This window comes from Ailuropoda melanoleuca, chromosome X (assembly GCF_002007445.2).
Source record: "Ailuropoda melanoleuca isolate Jingjing chromosome X, ASM200744v2, whole genome shotgun sequence".
NCBI lineage: Eukaryota > Metazoa > Chordata > Mammalia > Carnivora > Ursidae > Ailuropoda > Ailuropoda melanoleuca.
Window position 1 is genome coordinate 61575415 of NC_048238.1, and position 14679 is coordinate 61590093.

Here is a 14679-nt window from a genome sequence, read left to right on the forward strand (position 1 = left end):
ACTTCTCTAGTCCTCAATTTTCCTTTTCTCTGGGGTATTCTTGGTATTCCTGAGTCCCTGGTACCCATGGGACCACTTTCTCTGGTGAAGTTGAATCTAAGACAAAGCATTCTAACTGGTAACCAATAGATATCAATTTCCAGGCATGATCCTTGGCAAAAGTCTTAGGTTGGCAAGACTCTTCACTAGAACACTCCCATCTTTCTAATTCTGCGAGTAATCTCATTTTGCCTCGTTTTAATTTTCCCCCCACTTCCTCCAACATCTAATCTAAAGTTCTTCAAAGGTTAGCTGATAATGATTTAAATGCTGAAGGTGGGGCATGGGGAGGGGTTAAGGAAGCATTTATGGAGAGGAGAGGTTAATGTGCAGTGTAAATATTTGGAGCAGAGCAAGTTGTCCATTTTGCTGAATACACGGGATAGATTTCTGGTAATGGTGGGCTAGAAAGCTTAAACTGGTATCAAACTGTGGGGGCTTTATACCTCAAGGTTGAGGCATTTGAAATTAATTTGACTGACAGTGGAAAGCCTTTGAGGATTTTGTCCAGGGAAAAACCTGAATGGGATGAAGCACAGTTCACAAAAAAAAAGCCCCAGTTACAATGCAAATTATGTTGCCTGAGAGCGTAATACATGAGTTCATTAGCACTTATTAACACCTTAAAGAGAGATTCATTATCAAGGAACAAAGTGCCCTGAGGGACTGGTTTATAAGCACCAGCCAGAAAAAATATTGATTAGGAAGAAAAAAGGAGTAAACAAGGTTCAGAGAACAAGTGGTACCTAAATGTATATTGCAAGGAGGTGCTGAACAGATGGAAGGCAGCAGGGGAGCAGCACTGGGCCAGGGGTGGGAAGAACGTATGGGCACCAAAGGGAGAGTGCCATGCAAGGTTCTGAGTCCAAGCATAGTGATCTGAAAACAATTTTTGGCCCAGTACCAGCTGTCTTTTTCATGCTGCCTGGAAATCATAGAGTAAGAGATTAGTTCTCTAGGATCTGGAAAGGTGTTCATTTTCAGATACCTCGAGAGTCCTAAGAAAACGCAAGTAACTTTGGGGAACAAACACCTAATGTGCATTACTGGGCTCTAGTTTCATCACTTCTTATAATGTCCCTTTTCATACCTGTAAGATGGGGATAATGCCTGTTTTGCCTAACTCATTAATTTGAGCTGAAAGAATAAGAAGTTGAATGAGATGGTACATGTTATAGAATTTTATAAATGATAGAATGTTAGACCAGTATAAGCAAAGGTGAGTGTTTTATAGTTTTCCTTTTCCCTAACCATACAAGGCAGAGCTGGGCATTTTGTCATATGTATGTAATTATCAAGACTGTTTGAATTGAAATGGATTGCTGTAATTTAATATATTTTCACAAGAATTATATGGAGCTAAAATCTCTAATTATAACAACAAAGACAATAAAAAAACTTCTTAAATAAAAGTAGTCCATGATCAATCTAACTCAGATTCCAGAAGGTATGTGAAAGCTTGAGAGAGAAAAAATGTTTGCCTTTACTTTTGCTATAACCTCTGCAAGGTGTATGGCTATGCTGCTGAAGTCCAAATTTGCCTCAGATTATTGCCACTTCCTAACTAACTGCAACTTTAGAGGACCACTCTATGCTATTTAGCTTTCTAGAAACCATCTGGTACAATTTGTTTATTGAAGCAATTTCTTGTGTTTAATTTTAATATAAGAAAGTAGCTAATTATTTTGTTCTAAATGTTTTTAAATCAATGGTTATGGATTTCACCTTTTCTAGATATATTTTTGCTGAAGATTTTTGATCATTCCAAGACTTTGTTTAAATTTAAAGGAGGAAGTGCTAGTCTTTAAATGTAAGAATGTGTTTTCCTGGTCTTCAAGTCATAATCTTATAGAGCCTAGGTCCAGGTATTTCAAAGCACCCTGTGGATCACTGTGGTGCAATGGGGTTTAAATGGCTCTAGCTCCATCTTTTTACTGGTTCTCTGCTTCCTTAAATACATTCCAACCATGCTGGACATCCCCAACAGCAATGAATTATTCTATATTGACATAGTTCAGTGAAAGAACACAAGTGTAAGGGAAAAAATAAGACTGGTTGTCAGCTTTAGACAGTTCACAAAGCTTTTCAGAGTACTTGGTATTGATCACTTACACAGCAACAACTCAAAAAGTATAACCTGGGTCCTCCTCATTAGAATCACCCAGAATGTATGTTCCAAGATTCCATTCCAACCTGCTGAATAAGAATCTTCTGGATGGGCAATAACTGGTAATCTACACATTATCAAGTTCCTTAGCTGATTCTAAAATCCATTAAAGTTTGAGGATCATAAAACACAAAGTTAGAATCATTTAAGCATTTTTCAGATACACAGAGAAGCAGGATAATTGTGCCTTGAACACAGTGCTTGCTGGGATTGTAAAAGTGTGGGTGAGGAGGTAGTCAGGACACCCAGTGTAAGAAAAAAAATCCCCTGTCTATAGAATAAAACATTAACAAAAATACACTCCAAAATAAGTACAAGATTACATGGGAATGAATCCTCAGAGGAGAAAAGTGACAGTGTGAATATTTGGCATTTTAAAAATCACTCTTAAGTTAAAAGATATGAACTTGCAGTTTATAAAGATAGTAACATCTTTAAAGTGTTCTTGTTTTATTAGCAGGATTACTTTCCACTTTTTCCTAGAGTCCAGGATTGTGGCACTGCTTTACTTGGAGATACCAGAATTATCCTTTAGAAAGTGGGATTTCCCTGGAGGTTTTAAAAGTCGTATAATTGGAGGCTTTTCTGCACACTGAGATTCCAAGGCTGGCAGAAGAAATAATGGAAAGAAATCCAGAGGAAAAGTACACTGTAAGAAAGAAAAAAGAAGGAGCTAAGATGGTGGAGGAGTTAGAGGACCCTAGCCTCTTCTCTTTCCTTGAATACAACTAGATAACTATCAAATCATTCTAAATATTCCAGAAATCAACCTGAAGACTGAAAGAATAAACTCCACAACTGAAGGGAAAGAAGAAACCACAATAAAGAAGGTATGTATTTATCCAAAGGATTCAAACATAGTGATTCAAAGGGACACCTGCACCCCAATGTTTATAGCAGCAAAGCCCACAATAGCAAAAATATAGAAAGAACCCAGATATCCTTCTACAAATGAATGGATAAAGAAGATGTGGCGTGCGCACACACACACACACACACACACACACACACACACTGGAATATTACTCAGCCATCAAAAAGAGAAATCTTACCATTTGCAATGATGTGGATGGAACTAGAGGGTATTATGCTAAGTGAAATAAGCCAATCAGAGAAAGACAATTATCATATGATTCCACTCATATGTGGAATTTAAAAAACAAAATAGATGATCATAGGGGAAGAGAGGGAAAAATAAGACAAAATCAAGGAGGAAGATCAACCATAAGAGACTCAACTATAGGAAACAAAGTTAAGGTTCCTGGAGGGGAGGTAGGGGTGTGGGGTAACTAGGTGATGGGCATTAAGGAGGGCACCTGATGTAATGAGCACTGGGTATTATATGTAACTGATGAATCACTAAACTCTACCTCTGTTTGTTTATTTATTTATTTTTATTTTTTATAATGTTATGTTAGTCACTATACTGTACAGCTTTAGTTTTTGATGTAGTGTTCCATGATTCATTGTTTGTGTATAACACCCAGTGCTCCATGCAATACGTGCCCTCCTTTCTTTCTTTTTTTTTTTTAGATTTTATTTATTTATTTGACAGAGAGAGATGCAGCCAGAGAAAGAGGGAACACAAGCAGGCGCAGTGGGAGAGGAAGAAGCAGGCTCCCAGCGGAGCAGGGAGCCCAGTGCAGGGCTCGATCCCAGGACCCTAGCATCACGCCCTGGGCGGAAGGCAGATGCTTAATGGCTGAGCCACCCAGGCGCCTCAGTACGTGCCCACCTTAATACCCATCACCAGCCTAGCCCATTCCCCACCCCCCCCGAAACCCCAGTCTGTGTCCCAGAGTCCATAGTCTCTTGTGGTTCATCCCCCCTTCGGCTTACCCCCCCTCATTCTTCCCTTCCTTTGCCTACAGATCTCCCTGCTATTCCTTATGTTCCACAAATGAGTAAAACCATATGATAATTGTCTTTCTCTGACTCATTTCACTTAGCACAATCTCCTCCAGTCGCATCCATGTTTCTGCAAATGTTGGGTAATTGTTCTTTCCGATGGCTGAGTAATATTCCATTGTATACATGGACCACATCTTTCCTATCCACTTCTCTGTTGAAGGGCATCTCGGCTCCCTCCAGAGTATAGCCACTGTGGACAATGCTGCTATGAACATTGGGGTGCATATGGCCCTTCTCTTCACTACATCTGTATCTTTGGGGTAAATACCCACTAGTGCAATACTTGTGAAACTAATAATATGCTATATGTTAATTAATTGAATTGAAATAAAATAAAATTAAAAAAATAAAAATCTCAAAAAAGAAAAGATAGGAAGTGCAGAGACATGGGTTAGAGGAGAAACAGATCTCAGGTGCTGCAGCAGGAAGGGAGCTGTGGTCACAGAGATAGGTGCTAGAGAGAGGAGCACACAGGGGAATGCACAAGGAGAATATTTCCCCAATGCCATTGGCTGGGAAAGCAAAAGGTGCTGATTTTCATGAGTTCTTGCAACCAGCAGGGCTTACAGGGCTTGGCTGGGGATATCTCCTTGAGATAAGGCAGGCAAACAATCTCGGGTGGGGGGGTTACGGATGGTGGGGGGAGTTGGGCAGACTGCGTGAAAACAGTGATCTGAAGAACGAACCCCTGGGGCAGAGAGAGGGATTATTCCTTCTTCTTGGAGTGCCTCCCTAAGAAGCAGAGTCCATGGAGATGCCTCTCTGGGGACAAAGGAACCAGCTGGTGCCACTTCTATCCCCCACCCCTCAGCATAAACATAGAGCCATCTGCAATAACTGCACAACATGGACACTGGCTGCCTAACTTGCTCACACCAAGTCCCAGCCCCCTGCAGTCTGGTGCAACTGCCCTTCTGAGTCAAGTATGCCTCAGTCCCAGTGTGGCAGGCCCCTCCCCCAGAGGACCAGCACAAGCCCCTGCCCACACCATGTCCTTAAACACTAGAGTTTTAAAAGTCAGCATCCTTGGTTGGGATAGAGCCAGGATGGCAATGCACTGCTGCTGGAGAGAAGGCAGGCAAAACAAACTGGAGGCAGAAGGTGTGAAAACAGCAATCTGAAAAATGACTGGGTCACACAGAATGATTATTCACTTTTCTCGGAGTGCTTCCCTGAGAGACAGAGTTCATGGAGATGCCTCTCTGGGGACAAAGGAACTGTCTGGTGCCATTTCCCTCCCCTACACCACAGCATAAACACTGAGGAACCTATAGGAAGTAGTGCAGAGCCCACACTGGCTACCTAACCTATTTACACAGAGTCCCACACCCCTGCACTCTGTCAGGACTGCCCCTCTCAGTCAAGTTTGCCTTAGTCCCAGTGTGGTGGGCCCCCTCACTAGAAGACCAGCAGAAACCCCTGCCCACACATGTCTCCTGACTAGAGAGTTCTTCAGGGCTTCAGTTCTAGTGGAAGTAATATCAAGTCTCATTTAACAAGCAGACCAGAGCACACCTGCTTAAAACTCACCACATTTTTGCCAAGTTTTGCCAAACACTCTCCACTGCAAGCAAGGAGAACCTCTGTAGATGACTGCCTTGAAGGACAGAGCAGCCAAAACGCAACAGCAGGGCACACATAGCACACATTAAAGATACTCCCTGAACTGCCAGGCCCTGGACACTATAAGAACTCTTCTGGATAAAGCCATTGTCTCAGGAGCAGGAAGCATAACAGACTTATTTAACACAGAGAAGAAGGCAGAGACTTAAACAAAATGCCAAGACAGGAATTCATGTCAAATGAAAGAACAAGATAAGGTCACAGCCAAAGATCTAAGTGAAACAGATATAGGTAATATGTCTGATGGAGAATTTAAGTCACAATCATAAGGACACTCGCTGGGCTTGAGAAAAAATGGAAGACTTCAGGGAGACCCTTACTGTAGAGATAAAAGAGTTAAAAAAGAATCAGTCAAAAATGAAGAATACCATAACTGAGATTCAAACCAGGTTTGATACAATGAACAGCAGGCTGGAAGAAGCAGAGGAATGAATTAGTGATATAGAAGAAAAAATAAAGGGAAAAATAAGTTGAACAAAAGAGAAAAAGAATAATTATGGAACACAAGAACAGACTTAGGAAACTCAGAGAATCCATCAAATGTAATTGCATTCATATTACAGGAGTCCCAGAAGAAGAGAAAAGGGGACAGAAAATTTATTTGAGGAAATAATTGCTGAAAAATTCCCTAATCTGGGGAAAGAAACAAACATCCAGATCCAGGAGGCATAGAGAACTCCCATCAAAATCAGCAAAAACAGATCCACACCAAGACATATTGTAATTACGTTTTCAAAATAGAGTGATATAGAAAAATATCTTAAAAGCTACAAGACAAAAGGAGTCCTTAACTCTCAAGCAAAGACTGATAGGCTAGCTGCAGGTTTATCAACAGAAACTTGGCAAGCCAGAAGAAAGTGGCATGATGCTTTCAACATGTTGAACGGGAAAAATCTGAAACCAAGAACACTCTATCCATCCACATTCACCATCTCTATTCATCCATCTATAATTCACAACAAAAGGAGAGATAAAGAGTTTCCCAGACAAACAAAAACTAAAGGAGTTCTTGACCATTAAACCGACCCTACAAGAAATATTAAAGAGGACTCTTTGAGTAGGAAGCAAAGACCAAAAGTGGCAAAGACTGGAAAGGAACAGAGAAAATCTTTAGAAAAAATGCAAAAACAAGTAATGAATTGACACTACATATATATCTATCACTAATTATTCTGAATGTAAATGGACTAAATGCTACAATCAAATAGCATAGAGTATCAGAATGGTTAAAATAAAAGATCAATCTATATGCTGCCTACAAGAGACTCATTTCAGACCTAAAGACACCCACAGATTGAAAATGAGGGGATGGAGAAACATTTGTTTCATGCAAATGGATATAAAAAGAAAAACAAAGTAGCAATACTTATATCAGACAAACTATATTTTAAACCAAAGACTATAACAAGATGAAGAAGGGCAATATAGCATAATAAAGTAACAATCCATCATGAAGATCTAAGAATTATAAATATCTGTGCCTCCAAATTGGGAGCACACTAATATATGAATCAATAAATAAAAACAAAGGAACGCATCAATAACAATACAATACTTGTAGGGGACTCTAATACCCCACTTACAGCAATGGACAGATCATCTAAGCAGAAAATCAACAAGGAAAAATGGCGTTGATTGACACACTGGAGCAGATGGACTTAACAGATATATTCAGAAAATTCCATCCTAAAGCAGCAGAATACACAGTCTTTTCAGGTCCACATGAAACATTCTCCAAAATAGGTCACGTATTAGGTTACAAAACTGGCCTCAACAAATATAAAAGTCCAGGGCCACACTACTAGATAGGCAAATTCTACCAAACATTTAAAGAAGACTTAATACCTGTTCTCAAACTCTTCAAAAAAAAAAATAGAAAAGGGAGGAAAGCTTACAACCTTATTCTATGAGGCCAGCATTACCCTGATATCAAAACTAGATAAAGACTCCACTAAAAAAGAAAACTATGGGCCTGATGAATATGGATGTAAAAATTCTCAATAAAATACTAGCAAACAGAATCCAACAATTCATTAAAAATATCATTCACCAGAATCAAGTGGGATTAATCGTGGGTTTCAAAGGTGTTTCAATTTTCACAAGTCAATGTGATATACCACATTAATATAAGAAAGTATAGGAACCACATGACCATTTTGATATACACAGAAAAAGCATTCAACAAAGTACAACATCCATTCATGGTAAAAACCCTCAACAAAGTAGGTTTACAGGGAACATACCTCAACATAATGAAGTCTATATATGAAAAACAAAGATAATATCCTCATGGGGAGAAACTGAAAACTTTTATTCTATGGTCAGGAACAAGACAGGGATGTTTACTCTCACCACTGTGATTTAACATAGTACTGGAAATCCTAGCTTCAGCAATCAGACAAGAAAAAGAAAGAAAGGGCATCCACATTGGCAGTAAGAAGTAAAAATGTCCTTATTTGCACATGACATGCTGCTCTACATAGAAAATCTGAAAGACTCCACCAAAAAATTGTTAGAACTGATACATGAATTCAGGAAAGTCACAGTATACAAAATCAATGTACAAAATTCTGTTGCATTTCTATACACTAATAGTGAAGCACAAGAAAGAGGAATCAAGGAATCAATCCTATTTATAATTGCACCCAAATCAATAAGATTCCAAGGAAGAAACCTAACCAAAGAGGTGAAAGGCCTGTACTCTGAAGACCATAAAACACTGATAGAAGAAATTGAAGATGACATAAAGAAAAAGAAATACATTCAATGTTTATAGATTGGAAGAACAAATATTGTTTAAATGTCTATACTATCCACAGGAATCTACACATTTAATATTATCCTTCTCAAAATACCAACAGCTTTTTTCACAGATCTAGAACAAACAATCCTAATATTTGTAAGAAACCACAAAAGACCTAGAGTAACCAAAGCAATCTTAAAAAAGAAAATCAAAGCTAGAGGCATCACAATTTTGGACTTCAAGTTATGTTACAAACCTGTAATGATAAAAACAGTATGGTACTGGCACAAAAATAGACACATAAATCAATGGAACAAAATAGAAAATTAGAAATGAATCCACAGCTATTTGGTCAACTAATCTTTTACAAAGCAGGAAAAAATACCTAATGGGAAAAAGAATGTCTCTTCAACAAATGGTGTTAGGAAAACTAGAAAGCAACATGCTAAGAATGAGACTGGACTAGTCTCTTGCAATATACACAAAATAGATTCAAAATGGATTAAAGACCTAAATGTGAGACCTGAAACTATAAAAATCCTAGTAAAGAACACAGGTAGTAACTCCTCTGACATCAGCCATAGCACCTTTTTTTCTATATATGTCTCCTGAGGCAAGGGGAGAAAAAGCAAAAATAAACTACTGAAACTGCATCAAAATAAAAAGCATCTGTACAATGAAGGAAACAATCAACAAAACTAAAAGGCAGCCTAAGGGATGGGAGAAGTTATTTCCAGATGACATATCAGATAAAGTATTATCATCCAAAAGTCTATTTAAAAAATGTATTAAGCCCAACACAAACGCAGATAATTCAATTAAAAATGGGCAGAAGGCATGAATAGACATTTTTCAAAGGAGACATCAGATAGCCAACAGACACATGAAAAGATGCTCAATATCACTGATTATCAGGGAAACACAAATCAAAGTACAATGGGATATCACCTCACACCTATAATAGTGACTAAAATCAACAACACTGAAACTAAAGGTGTTGGTGAGGATGTGGGGAAAAGGCAACCCTCTTGCACTGTTAGTGAGAATGCAAACTGGTGTAACCACTCTGGAAAACATTATGGGAATTCCACAAAATGTTAAAAACAGAGCTACACTACAATCCAGCAATTACACTATTAAGGTATTTACCCAAAGATGAAAACACTAATTCAAGGGATACATTCACCACAATGTTTATCACAACATTATCAACAATCAGCAAATTATGGAAACAGCCCAAGTGTGCATTGTCTGATGAGTGTTCAAAGAAGAAGTGGTATATGTATACAACTACTCAGCCATAAAAATGAATGAAATCTTGCCGTTTTCAAAGACATGGATGGAGCTAGTGTAAGTGAGTTAGAGAAAGACAACTACCATTTGATTTCACTCATATGTGGGATTTTGATTTCACTCATTTGTGGGAACAAAACAAATGTTCAAAGGGAAAATGAAAGAAAGAGAGGAAAACCAGGAAACACACTCTTAACTATAATTATAAAGACAAACTGATGGTTACCAGCAGGGAGATGGGTGGAGGTGGGGGTGAAATAGATGATGGGGAGTAAGGAGTGCAGTTGAGATGAGTACCGGGTGGTGTATGGAAATCTTGAATCACTATATTGTATACCTGAAACTACTATTACACTATATGTTAACTGTACATTATCTAAATAAAAACTTTTTTAGAAAACCAATATCAAGGTTAAAACTTAAAAACAGTAACACCAGTTATAAGTATAAAAATCACTCAATGCGGCGCGCCTGGGTGGCACAGCACTTAAGCGTCTGCCTTCGGCTCAGGGCATGATCCTGGCGTTATGGGATCGAGCCCCATGTCAGGCTCCTCTGCTATGAACCTGCTTCTTCCTCTCCCACTCCCCCTGCTTGTGTTCCCTCTCTCGCTGGCTGTCTCTATCTCTGTCGAATAAATAAATAAAATCATTTAAAAAAATCACTCAATGCATTCACAAAATAACATGATGTAAAATGTGACATCACATACATAAAACATGGAGGGAGTAAAAACGTAGTGCTTTTAGAATAGGATGAAAATTCAGCCACCATCAACTCAATACATGCTGCTATATACATAAAGTGTTTTATATGAGCATAATGATAACCATAAATAAAAAGCTATAATAGATACACAAAATATAAAGACAAAATGGTCTAAGTATAATATTAAAGAAAGCTATCAAGCCACATGGGAAGAGAATAAGATAAGAGAGGAACAGAGAGGAACAGAGAAAAAAAGAAATGTAAAAGAAGTAATAAAATGACAATGAGTACATACCTATCAATAATTGTTTTCAGTTTAAATAGACTAAATGCTCCAATAAAAAGACATAGAGTGACTTAATGGCAAAAAGAAAAAAAAATGACCCATCTATATTATGCCTAGAAAAGACTCACTTCAAACCTAAAGTCACATACAGTTTGAAGATGAAGGGATGGAAAACATTTACCATGCAAACAGATGTGTAAAGAAACCTGAGGTAGCAATACTTATATCAGATACAGTAGACTTTAAAACAAAAATTGTAACAAGAGACAAAAAAACACTGCAAAATGATAAAGGGACAATCCAACAATAAGATACAAAAATTTTAAACCTTTATACACCTACCTACAGAAAGCAAGTATTACCAGACATTAAGGAAGAAATTGACCAGAATACAATAATAGTATTGGACTTTATCACCCCAACTACCTCAAAGGTTAGATAATACAGACAGAAAAAACAAATGCAAACTGTGGATGTTTTAATATTAACAAATCAATCAACATGATACATCAGAGTAACAAAAGAAAAGATAAAAAAAAAACTTATGATCATGACACAGTGGACCAGATGGACCTAACAGATATATTCAGATATTTCATCCAAAGCAGCAGAATGCACATTCTTTTCAAGTGCACATAGAACATTCTCCAGGACAGACCACATGTTAGGTCATAAAAAACTCTCAGTAAGTTTTTTTAAAAAGATTGAAATACCATGTTTTTTTCTGAACACAATGCCATAAAACTATAAAGTAATCAGAAGAAAAAAAATCTGGAAAGAACACAAATAGACGGAAGTTAATTAACATGCTACTAAACAATGAATTGGTGAGCCAAGAAATCAAAGAAAAAAGAAAAAAATACATGAAGATAAATGAAATGAAACCACAATGATCCAAAATCTTTGGGATGCAGCAAAAGCTGATTTAAGAGGGAAGATTATAGCAATACAGGACTACCTCAAGAAGCAAAAATCTAACCTTACACATAAAGGGACCAAAAAACAAACACAGCCCAAAGTCAGTAGAAGGCAGGAAATAAAAAGATTAGAGCATAAGTAAATGAAATATAAACTAAAAAAATTAGAAGAAATCAATGAAACTAGGAGTTGTTTCTTTGGAAAGATAAACAGTTGAGAAACCTTTAGCCAGACTCAACAAGAAAAAGAGAGAGGATTTAACAAAATCAGAAATGAATGCAGAGAAAAACCAAATGACGTCTCAGAAATACAAAAGATTATAAGAGAATACTCTAAGAAATTATATGAAATCAGAGGGAGGAGTCCAAGATGGCGGAGGAGCAAGAGGCTTAAATTTCGTCTGGTCCCAGGAATGCAGCTAGATAGCTATCAGACCATTCTGAACACCTACAAACTCAACTGGAGAATGAAGAAAAGAGTAGCAGAAACTCTATGAACAGAAAGGCAACCACTTTCTGCAAGGAGGAGAAAAGATGGAGGAGGAGTAGGCGACCCTTTCTCAGCTGGTCCGAGTCAAGCTGGATATCTACCAGAGCATTCTGAACACCTACAGAATCAGCCTGAGATGCAGGAAAATACATCTGGATCTCTACAAATGAACATCTCCAGTGCTGAGTATTGAGGTATGAAGCGGGGAGCTGTGAATCCGAGCACAGATATAGGAAGATAAAGGGAAGGGGGAGGGAGCCTCTGCGCTCAGGCGCAGGGAAGCAATAGCCCCTTGTGCTGGGGAGTGGGCTGGACTCTCAGACCAGCACCAGCAAGAGAGCAGACTGAGTCACTGAGTGTGGGAACGCCCGTGTCCAAAATGAAAACAGGAGCTCCTGACCGCACAATCGAACTAGAGTGAAACTGAGAGCTCAGGAGTGCAAGCACGACCAGACTGAAAACTGGCGCTCCAGAGCACAGGCGAACCACACTGAAACAGGGAGCTTGGGAGCTCGGGGGCATGCACTGGGCGGCTGGCAGCTGGTGGGGTTAGAAACACAAAGGACAGAGACGAGCTGGCTCTGAAAGTGATGGCTGGGACGCCGGGTGTGGGGCACACAGCCCGGGATGCTGCAGGGTTGAGCAGCACCAACAGAAACAGAGTGAAAGTGGCCAGAACATCAGTGGAGAAGGGTCTGCGATCCCTCCGTTCAGTGACAGAGGCTGAATTTCTGCCGATACTGCTCTGGCTCTCAGAAGAGGCACAGCAGACCACCAGGGAAAGCCACCAGAGAACAAAAGCCCAGAAATACCAGCTCACAGGGTGCCCATCCCCATCCCCCCTCACAGGGGACAAGGAGACTCTACCCAAACAGGGATTCCTGAGGACCAGCGCGGCAGGCCCCTCCCCCAGAAGGCAGGCTGAAAAATCAAGAAGCCCACAACCCAGGGCGCCTGAGTGGCACAGTCATTAAGTGCCTGTCCTCAGATTAGGGCATGATCACAGCGTTCTGGAAAAGAGTCCCTCATTGGGCTTCTCCCCTGGGAGCCTGCTTCTTCCTCTTCCACTCCCCTGCTTGCGTTCCCTTTCTTGCTGACTGTCTGTCTCTCTCAAATAAATAAATAAAATCTTTAAAGAAGAAGCCCACATCCCTAAGATCTCTATAAAACAAGGGTGCACAGCCTGGGTCCCAGTCAATAATTTGGTCTCTGGACAACCCCGCAATCTCTCCTCATCAGAATGACGAGAAGGAGAAGTCCCCCCCAGCAAAGAAAAGATAATGAGTCTGTGGCCTCTGCCACAGAAATAATAGATTTGGATGTATCCAAATTATCAGAAATGGAATTCAGAGCAACAATGGTCAAGATGATGAGTAGACTTGAAAAAAGTATTAACGAAAATGTTACTGAGAATATAGAATCCCTAAGGGCAGAAATGAGAGCAAATCTGACAGAAATTAAAAATTCTATGAGCCAAATGCAGTCAAAACTAGAGGCTCTGATGGCAAGGGTCCCCGAGGCAGAGGAACGCATTAGCGAATTGGAGGATGGGTTAGTGGAAGAAAAAAAGAAAATAGAACCTGGTCTTAAAAAAATCCATGCCCACGAATGTAGAATATGGGAGATTATTGGCTCTATGAAACGATCCAATGTCAGAATCATCGGCATCCCTAAGGGGGTGGAGAAAACCAGAGGTCTAGAAGAGATATTTGAACAAATTGTAGCTGAAAACTTCCCAAATCTAGCAAGGGAAACAAACATTCGTGTCCAACAGGCAGAGAGGACCCCACCCAAGCTCAACCACAACAAACCTATGCCACGACACGTCGTAGTGCAATTCACAAATATTAGATCCAAGGATACAGTATTGAAAGTGGCCAGGGCAAAGAAATTTCTCACGTACCAAGGCAAAGGTATCAGGATTACGTCAGACCTGTCTACAGAGACCTGGAATGAGAGAAAGGCTTGGGGGGGCATTTTTAAAGCTCTTTCAGAGAAAAACATGCAGCCAAGGATCCTTTATCCAGCAAAGCTGTCATTCAGAATTGATGGAGAAATAAAGACGTTCCAGAATCTCTAGTCATTAAAAATTTCGTAACCACGAAACCAGCCCTACAGGAGATATTAAGGGGGATTCTATAAAGGTAAAAAGGCCCCAAGATTGATATAGAGCACAAAGTCACAACCGATGCAAACAAAGACTTTACTGGCAACATGGCATCATTAAAATCATATCTCTCAATACTCAGTCTCAATGGAAATGGGCTGAATGCTCCTATAAAATGCCACAGGGTTGCAGATTGGATAAAAAGACATGACCCATCCATTTGCTGTCTAGAAGAGACTCATTTTGAACCGAAAGTTACATTCTGACTGAAAGTAAAGGGATAGAATACAATATTTCATGCCAATGGATCTCAAAAGAAAGCTGGGGAGCAATTCTCATATCAGATAGATTGGATTTTAAACTAAAGACTATAGAGAGAGATACAGAAGGGCGCT

The 14679-nt window shown here is 39.4% G+C and overlaps 1 protein-coding gene across 1 annotated transcript in view; it reads right to left on the bottom strand.

Annotated features, from left to right (window-relative positions):
- HDX (highly divergent homeobox) overlaps positions 1-14679 on the bottom strand; it is a 284176-nt gene that overhangs the window by 423 nt on the left and 269074 nt on the right. The gene's annotated exons all lie outside the window — the stretch shown is intronic.